General features: G+C 33.4%; 1 long non-coding RNA gene across 1 annotated transcript; it reads left to right on the top strand.

Moving 5' to 3' along the window:
* The first annotated feature begins 7793 nt into the window (after positions 1-7793).
* Positions 7794-8131, top strand: LOC138145125 (uncharacterized). The gene is made up of 2 exons (XR_011164113.1): positions 7794-7889; positions 7967-8131. It is a non-coding gene; the product is annotated as an uncharacterized lncRNA (long non-coding RNA).
* The last annotated feature ends 450 nt before the right edge of the window (positions 8132-8581 follow it).

Below are 8581 nucleotides of genomic sequence, written 5' to 3'. Positions count from 1 at the left end.
AAGCTACAGGAGCCTTTTTTTTTTTAATTCTATAATTCTATTAATTCAGTTCTGTTGATTCCTGATCACAAGAAGAATTCTGAACTACAGCTTTAGCATGAAATCTTGTAAAAATTGTTCTCAGTCATGTAAGATGGCTTAAAGGCAATATTTAGGTAAGTCCTTTTCAATACATTGCTCTCTTTCATGAATTTCAAATTATAGTAATTTTGTTCTACTTCTGATATGTTAATCAGAATATTTATATGTATATAAAATTATATGTGTGTATATATGTATATACATATATTCACACCCATGTGTAAAAATAGATGTCTATATATTTATATATCGTTACTGCAGAACTTTTGTCAAACCTACCATTCTGTTTTTCAAAAGTTTGCATCAGTGTATGTAGATGAGATAATGAGGAAAAAAAAAAACTTTCTATTAAGCTCATTTAAAGCCTATACTGTTATTCGGAATTATTATGCAGTTGACATAGTTTTACAAGTTAATAGATAACTCTATTACAGTTTTGCAAGTATGACCTTAGTTTCCTCTTCAATTTAATAGGGATAATATTATAATAATTACTATTTTATAAGCATATTCTCTGGATTACTTATTAATAAAGTGCTTACCACTTGTTTAGTATTGAAGGAGAAAACTCTTGTGTATTAAACAGCAACCTGTTCTTTATGTCCTTAGTTTGATTCTAGTATATTCACTCATTTCTTATTTTATAAAATTATAAGGCTGATATAACCAGGGAAGTCAACTAGGCCATTCTTTTGGTTTTATTCAGTTCTTCATCCAAATCAGTGATTTAATAGGTAATTATTTTTACTACTCAGATAAAGAGATAAGATATCCTCTTTGACAATGTGTTCCAAAGCAAAGAAATCTTAATGCTTCTGTCTTATTTTTCCTATTTGTATCTTCAGGGTTTAGCACAGTGTTGTATGCATGGTAAGTACGTAATAAATGTTTTATTTATTTATTCGTGTCAAAATTTATTTTCCTATCTAAACCAAACCCAATTCAGTCCAACAGATATTTATCAGATCCTTACTTGTATAGGGCATTGTACTAATTTACTGAAAATGTTTTTTAAAAAAATGAAATTAGATACAAAATTTTTTCAAGGAGTTCATAGGGGATAAGACACAAATATTTATGATAAAAGGCAAGATGAAATAAATGCAAATGAGTCCAGACTGCTTCTACAATGATAAATTTAAAGAGATGAAATATATGTGTATTTGTTTGTTTATTTGCTGTGACTATTAGGATTCCTTCATGGGAGAGGATACTCAAACTTGGCCCTGATGGACAGGAGACATTCTAACAAAAGAGACTATATTGAGGGAGCAGAGAGTATTTCCAGGTATAAAAAAATCTAGTGTTGTCCAGCCAAGAAGTATATGGGCTACTCATGATCTGATCCAGCCTCAGATACTTAGCACCACACCCAGAAATAACTGGTCATGTAACCTTGAGCAACTTATTTAACTACAGTTGCATTAAAAAAAAAAAAAGCCTCCACAAACGTTTTGAAGGGACACTTCTCTCATCACAGTATATTCATCTAATTGATCTAAAAGCTATTTTCCAATTATCACAGAAAATTATTTGAATATAACCATAGTCAAGTGTATTATCTTTATGACTCAGTGAAGAAGCTGAGAAGTTTTGATGAAGGAATGACTTATTTTCCTGCTTACATGAAAATTCCAAACTTTATTCTAATGATCCAGACCAACAAATGGATAGAAAGTGACATAGATTAAAAAAATTTTCAGACAAAGAGATAAACCTTCAGACAGTTAACTAGATACAAATGTTCAGAACATGGACTAAGAAACAACCATAGCAAACAAAGTGTCAAGCAGACATAGAGACAAATACTAAATACTAGACTTTGACTGAATCATTATTGTAGTCCAGTGTCACAGTCAGTAAGTGTTTGAACCAACTTGGGGAATAGGGATCTGGAGATAGTTGGATCCCTAATTTCATTGCTGTGAGTAACTCCTGGTTTAGAACTGTGTTCACTTACCTTCTAAACAGAGAATTGATTTCTGAAATGAATGTTTATCCCCATATTCTCCAAAAACAAAGTAGTCTAGGGTGGCTATGTGATGCAGTGAATAGAGCACCGGCCATGGAGTCAGGAGGACCTGAGTTCAAATCCAGTCTCAGACACTTAACACTTACTAGCCATGTGACCTGGGGCAAGTCACTTAACTCCAATTGCCTGCCTTCCCTCCTCCATAAAGCAAAAAAAAAAGAGTCATTTCAACAACAGTAAGAGTTGGCAGCACTATGGAAATAGTCCACTTCCTTCAATTGTTTTCTAAATAATTTAATAGCTTTATAATATAATTAATTCTTTCAAAAGAGAAATTTTGTACCCAAACATAGCTGCTAGCTACTTGAAATATCCAAATAGTTAAAGTAAATGTATTATACTTATTGGAATCTACATCTTAGAAAATTACCTTGTTTCTATATTTCATATACTCATATATATTACATTTATATATGGTAAACTACATGTATGAATTTATACTACATATATGAATAAACTACATATATGAAAAAAGCAATTATTTGATATTGATCTCTGGAGGCATATTCATCTTACAATTCAATGTATAGGCATATAGACTTTTACAACATTTCAATTCAAACAAAAACTTTTCATTATATGGTATTGTCACTCTACCCCAATGAAGCATGAATTTGCATTTGAGAGTCATTACATTTCAATGATAACCATGCTCTTTTTTTTTAAAGCATAGCTCAAGTGATTTTATACTTTCTTTAGTTTTGAGTTTAAATATCTAATATATTTTCTTTCTAAATGTTTTGCTTTTCTTATCTTAACCATTTATCCTGCTAAATTTAGCTAGAACTATAAATAGTAAAAGTGCTGACTGGGAACCATCTCTAAGAAAGGAGAGGGAATGGAAATTGGGCCTGAAAATCAAGAAAAAAAGCAAATAATTTTAACTCCTATGCTATTTGAAAGGAAAATATTTTGGATGGAAACAATCCCAACACATATCTAGTCACCTGTAGTCTACCAAACATCATACGTAATACATACATACATACTTATATATACATACATATAAAGCAAAGAGTTTTAAATTGTCATAGCTGAAAGGGACCAAAGAAGCCTGTTATTTCAACCTTTCATTATATAAATTAAGAAATGGAAACCTTGAGAAGTGAAGCAAGTACTCTAGCATCACATAATGACAGTGTGAGAGGTCTCCTGCTTCTCTTTTCAGTGCTAGCTGTGTCGAGCCAAGTTAAAATGGATGTCACTTAGAGCATTCTTGGAAGGAGTTTCTTGTCTAGTAAGTAAAATTTGATACGCCAAAATGCTGATTTTGTTCAGTTTGCTGTCATACATAAATGATAACAGATTAATGTGTGAGGAAAAGTAAATGCAATGATGACATAATTTTTGTACCATTATTTATAAGGTTATCACTACATTTTTTTCTAAATATATAGTTGTGGTAGGGTGTTGATCTAAATTCCATTTAATAACTATGCATTTCCTAACAGCAATAATATTAAATGAAATTATATAACTTCTGGGCCTGAAAGGAAATGTAAAGAACATTTAATTCCAATCTACCATTTGTGGGATAAAGAAGCTGAGGCCTAAAATCTTAAGCAATTTAAACTAGATGAAACATTATTTGTAGTCAGGACTACAAAATCTTGACTCCAATTCCAGGCCACCTTTCACATTTTCGCTGCCTGGATCCTTAGGAAAACCTGAGGTTATAGAAGAGAGTTCCTTTTGTAGAATTAAAAATTAGCAAAAATATCTTCTAGCTCTAATTTATCAGGTTCTTAGTTATATAGTCAACTCTGACTTCCAATATTTATTAGCTTGCCATTCATAGTTCTTATGTTTACTTCAGATATGAAAAAAAATGGAAATCCTCATGAGATTCATAAAAATGCAGAGAATTTTAGAGCTAGTAGTGACTTTAATAATTTTGAGTTATCACATGCCTTCTACAATCCTGTGATGATTTCATTCTCACAATGAGGCCCAAGCCTTTGCATCTTCATTCATCCTTTGACTTTTTGCTGCTGTTTACCCTGTTCCCAGTCTGAATTCTTTACACTCACTTTTTTCCTAAAGGTGGCAATACAGATTTTTTTTTTCACTTCTCCTGCTGTGCTGTTTTGAATTCACCAAAAAATCTTTTCTTTAAAAGTTTATGAAATTGATTTTTAATGTTGATTTAAACAAGTATTTTGTATGGGTTTAAAATGACAAACATAATAAAGTTTTGAAATAATCAAAGCCTTAAAACTTCCTTTTAGTTTTACATGGCAGTATAAAAGAATCAAAGCCTTTATCTTTTTTTAGTTCTCTATGTATCTGTTGATGGGTCCCTTTCCTCCAGAATTTGTCATTGGAATCGAGCTGACCCAATCATATATGAATTGGGCATAAACCTCTAGCCCTTACAAGTGAGGTAGATAATAATCAGGTTTATAACACAAAACAATCAACATCAGCTCTATAATCTCTGCAAAGTAGTTTACATAAAATTATCTCATCTGTATCTCAAAACAGCCTTATATAGTTGGTGCTATTAGTGTCCCTGTTTTACAAGTATATACAGTAAGGATGAAAAAGTGTTTTTCTCACAATAATTCTGTTGTCCCTCTTGTGAAAATTTCATTATCCTTATTTTATAAGATGAGAAAAGTGAAGTTTAAGTGACTATCTCCAAGTCACAAAATAAAAAATAGAAGAACCCGGACTGGAACCTAGATGATCTCATTAAAACTTTAGTTTTCCTTTTACTATAACATGATGCTACTCTGTAGTTAGTTTAAAATGTACTTCATATTACTAACTTTGGCAGTGGAACTCTCTGAATTGAAGAAATAAAAAGTGTGTGTATAGTATGCATGTATTAATATGTATACATATACATAAACACAGAGATACACACTTATATATATATATATATATATATATGCCTAGTGGGTATAGAAGCAGTGAGGTGGGAACACTGCTGACTGTGGGCACTGACAGGAGAACTGAGTTCTTGGTTCTATTCTGGGTCAGAGGGGAGGACTAAAGGTTATAGCCGCTGTGGGGTGCCCAGATCAGAATGCATTGTGACTAGGAGCCCTAGCTGTAGCTTGGAAGGGGAAAAGAGGTTGAGGCCAGGAATAAGCTCAGAACATAACATTAAGAAAGATCCCAGGCCAGAAGCATTATCCCTCATACCCCAGCACTAGAGGTGATTTTAATAACCAGCTGCTAATTTTTTTTTAATAATAAAGTAAAATAAAAATGAGTAAGCAAAGAAGAAAGAACCCAAATATAGACTGCTTACAACAGGGATAGAGAAAAACTGGTTTTACTTTCTGAGGAAGATTCTGAAGCAAAAATAAATAAATATAAAGCCTCTCCTACCCCAAAGAATAATGTTAAATGTTCAAGTCTCACAAAAGAGTTCTCGGAAGAATTAAAAATGACTTAGAAGTCAAATAAAAGAGACTGAGGGAATATTAGAAAAAAATAAGAACAATCCAAGAAAATCAAGAAAATTATAAGATAGCGAGAAATAATTAAATAAAAAGAATTAAAAATAGAAGAGAATATGAAACATTTCATAAGAAAAAAACTTATCTGTAGAAGAGATCAAGAAGATAAAACATAAGAATTATCAGACTACCTGAAATCTATGATCACACACAAAAAAATCTTGATATAATATTAGGGAAAATAATTTAAGAAAATTGCACTAAAGCTTTAGAATAACAGGGGGAAGTAGAAATAGAAAAAAAATGTACTCATCACCACCTGAAAGAGATCCCAGTATGAAAATCTATAGTAATATCATAGCCAAATGTCAAAAAACCCAGGTTAAGGAGAAAAATATTATGAGTTAAAAAAAAAAAAGTTCAAATATCACAGAGCCACAATGAGAATTACACAAAATTTAGCAGCTACTAGATTTTTTTAACCACTTTTCCTACTCTAATGGTCTAAATAGGTTCTCCAATTTGGGCTGATTTTATCATTTGCTGTAGATATCAACACAGATATAATTTTAAATATCTTTATCATCAGATGAAAGATTTTATAGAAATTAATATCTTAGGCAATGAGTAAGAGTAGAAAATAAAACTTATGCCACTACTTCTGCCACTGACTCATTTAACCTTATGTACATAATTTAATGCATAATTCACAGCTTTGTCTTAACAAATAGAAATAGTATTAGGCTCAGTGCATTAGATTGTTCAAGAGATAACTACTAAAATTACTGCCAAAGTCTTTGAGAAAGTTGTATTCTATTAATGGTAAATGAAGAAGTGATTAGAAACTATGGTAATCAGCACTCTATAAATGCTAAGTAGTAACATCAACATCTAATTTTCTTCTTCCATTAATGGAATATCTAATCCCATGGCCTTTGAAAAGTCTCATGGATGTCTAGACACAATTTCTTCCCGACCAGATTTCATTCTTTTGGTCCTATTTCCTTTTGCTTTCATCTCCACATAGTACTGGTTTTAATTACTGTCAATGGCTTGAATATTCATTTTATTTTTTAAATATTTTTAAATTTTAATTATTTTATTTTATTTTTAATTTTATTTAAAAAATACTTTTAAAAGGACCTATTGTGTGACTAACTTAACTAGGTATTAGAAACAAAAAAGATGAAAAACAGTAAAGTCCTTGTTTTTAAAGTATTCATATTTTAATCAGAGTGGGACTTGGATTAAACATTTACACAAAAATGAGACCAGTGGGAAAATGTTAATTGGAAAATATCATCTATTATTACATAGCTGGGGTATTATTTCTGAACCATTTTTAAATAAAATTATTTTGTATTTTTTAAAGACCCTCCTTGTTCTAAAATCTTTAAAGAGGATTTGGGGAAAACATCAGATTACACATAATACAAGAAGGTATGAAGAAAGGCATAAAGTAGTATGGCCATGGAATAAAAGTAATGCTGAAACTTGTAAAGTGATAATAATCAAAAAATAAAAAGATGATAATAGCAATGATAATAATTGCAATTACATGTTTATTTTGCACCTGAAACTTTGAAACATTATTTATATTATTTCATTTAAAAATCACAAAACACCCTGAAAGATATTTTGATATTCTTATCCTGTTTTACAAATGTGGAGACAAAATGAAAGCAGTTATGTGACTTGCCCATGGTCACATAAGTAGGGAACATCTGAGGCAGTCTTTGGACTTTTGTAGCAGCAAGCACCCCAAGCGTCCTCAGGATTTGCAGCTACCACAGGTTCTTGGATCTGCTTTGTTAAAGGAAAGCAACTCAAAATGGGTTAACAAGCTTACTTTAATCAGTCAGACATATATCGTTTACCTTGTTCAGGAGAAATGGTCAGCACCCTGAACCTCAAAGTATACAGGCATAATTATCAAGACAGAAACATCAAGTAGACAGATTTCCAAACTGTCCAACCATTACATCCATACCCAGTCAACATCTGGGTTTCCACATTCTGGGTTTTTCAAAGCCGGGGGACTCTCAACAAGGGCTTCCCAGAATTCAGATCAAATCACAGAACACTTCTCAAAGTGAGTCCCAAAACAAAGCTACACATCAGGACTTATATAGCCTTCTCCTGGCTCAGAGAATGTAACAACCTTATTGACTCACTGGCCAATCAAGAAGTATCTACTGAAAAACAAGCCTCCCACCCCAGGCTTCAGGTGCACATTAGCCTAGGGGCAGGGAAGATCTTTAAAATTTACATTTCCATTACATTCGGCCCCAAGATCTTTCATGCCCATAGCATAGACAATTTACTTTTGAATTAGCTCTGAACATTTCTTAGGTCACATTTTCAAAGTACAGAACTAAAGTTACCAAAGTGGCCACTGGCCCTTAAACAAACACAAAGTACATTCTTAGGTTACATTTTCAAGGTACAGAACTAAAGTTACCAAAGTGGCCACTGGGCCTTAAACAAACACAAAGTACATAGCATTATCACTTCAATTCAGAACAAGAGTTCAAATAAAGTTCTGGGGGGAGGGGAGTGTCCTTCCCCTCACACAGCTCCAGCCCCAGCTTCCAAGCACAGAGAGGGGGCTGGGCAACAAAACCAACAAGGTGGGGTCCCTGGGGATCCAAGGCACTTCATCCCACCCACCATAGTCACAAGTCCATACTCCCCCTGGGTCCCAAACTGTGGGATGCAGCCAGGAAACACACTCAGTGCCCCTGCTTTGCTGCTCAGTTCTTATCTTTTCCTGTGGCTGAATTCCGAACTCCTGGGTTCCTTCTCCTCCCGCAGGCGGCACTCCTGGCTTCTGCCCAGGTCCCGATGCAGGCAGCTCACCATTCCCGCTCTCAGCTCAGCGAAGTCCGCATGCAGGCCATTCTCTCCTGCTCCACAGCTCCACAGAATCACAGCTACCACAACTGGGAAACAAACAATTATCCCAGCCCCCATACTTTCCTTTTACTCTGCAGATCCTGTTCGTGACGCCATTTTGTAGCAGCAAGCACCCCAAGCGTCCTCAGGATTTGCAGCTACC

The sequence above is a fragment of the Petaurus breviceps genome, unplaced genomic scaffold (genome assembly GCF_028583685.1).
Source record: "Petaurus breviceps papuanus isolate PSGF00001 unplaced genomic scaffold, PetGlider_PUasm1.0 90730, whole genome shotgun sequence".
Classification (NCBI taxonomy): domain Eukaryota; kingdom Metazoa; phylum Chordata; class Mammalia; order Diprotodontia; family Petauridae; genus Petaurus; species Petaurus breviceps.
The sequence above is the reverse complement of the archived record's forward strand: the minus strand, read 5'-3'. Positions and strand labels throughout refer to the sequence as shown.